Below are 1,696 nucleotides of genomic sequence, written 5' to 3' on the forward strand. Positions count from 1 at the left end.
CGCCAACCCTGCCCCAAGGCACAAACTTTGTCTATTATATTTTCTTCTGTTGCATTTTGCTAAATGTCACTTAGCAGATGAGGGGGCTGCAAAAAGTTCATGGGGGTGGGGGGGTGCGTCTTGGAATTAAAAGATAGTGAAATTTGTTCACAGCTTTTTGAAGCTCCCTCAGAATGTTTTTGAGGTTCATCCAGGGTGTCGTGTTGTCATCGGCACTTCACTGGTTTTTTGTTGGTTTGTTTTGGCTGAGTGAAAGTCGACTGTCTCCCTGTACACAGTTGGCAGTGATTTGCACTTCCCTCCCTCCCTCTGGGAGTGGTGTTGGGCAAACGTTGGACTAATCACTACCTGGTGGGTGATTCAAACCCACCAGCTTCACTTTGGGAGAAAGAGGAGGTATTTGCTCCCATAAAGATTTATAGCTTTGGAAACCCCACATAGGTCCCTCTGAGTCAGAATTGACTCGATGGCAGTGGGTTTTGTTATTTTGGATGAGGTACTCCCTTTCAGCATCCGTGAGGGTGTGTACAAGCCTCCTTCCACCCACAATGCTCTCCTCCCCAGGTTCACATCCCAAACCCCCCCCTCCCCTGAGTCCCAGTTGTAACTCAGCCTTCAGGTCCTACTTTCCATATTACTTCTTTGGTATGCACACACACGTACTGAATACATACAAACCTAATGTACACAACAAGGACAGAGTCCGTTCAAACCCAGATCTGTCTGAATCCAGTGTTTCAGAGCTAGTCACTGCCCTACACTTACAAATACACAAGAAACGGTCCTACTCAGGGCTCCAGTGTCTTTGTTGTTTACTACTATGATTGGCACTGTCCTAAAGATTTTATATCTGTGCATTTACTTCTCACAATACACTTTAAGGAGTATCATTATTTATTATCCTCATTTTACAAATGAGGAAAGTGAATCCTGGAAAATCCAAGTAACTCAATGATGGCACCATTATTTGACTCTCAGTCTACCTATAAAGCTCCCCCAATATTCCATCTCTCTTAAATTCCCACAAAGGAGGTCGTTAAGATATGAGTAGATAGAAGCCCACCATCTCTGATCAGAGGCCACCAGGCATCTTGAGATGTTTGGGAGAAGTTTAGTCCCGACTAAAGGCAGCAGTCCTGGGGTGGCTCAGTGAAGAGCTCCACTGTGAGGTGAAAGGTTGATGGTTCAAATCCACCCACAAGCCCCTTGGAAGACAGGCCTGGTGATCTGCTTCTGAACGTTCACAGCCCTGAAAATCTTGTAGGACAGTCTTGCTCCACACACTTTGGGTCACGATAATGGTCTCACTCACTCACTCACTCACTCACTCACTCCCTGCCATTGAGTCAAAGTTGACTCCTACAGCAACTTTATAGTACAGAGTAGAACTGACCTTGTGGGCTCCAAGACTGTCACTATGTAGGGGCATAGAAAGTCCCCTCTTCCTTCCTCAGAGCAGCTGATGGTCTCCAAATGCTGTTAGCAACTGAACTCCTAGCCACTTCAACCCCCGGCTCCTTCGCCATAATGGTGACCAACAAGAAACAACAGGACTTCTCTTTTCCTACATATCCAAGAAAGGAAAAATTCAAGTACACAAATTGTGGAAAATAAATGTTTGCCTAGAACGCCTATGTCAGAAATGGGGACATCCTGCAAGATGATCTAGTCGTCTGAACAGCTCTTTTTTTTTTTT

Source organism: Echinops telfairi, unplaced genomic scaffold, assembly GCF_000313985.2.
Source record: "Echinops telfairi isolate 266 unplaced genomic scaffold, ASM31398v2 ScPeMD7_1;HRSCAF=3_0, whole genome shotgun sequence".
NCBI lineage: Eukaryota > Metazoa > Chordata > Mammalia > Afrosoricida > Tenrecidae > Echinops > Echinops telfairi.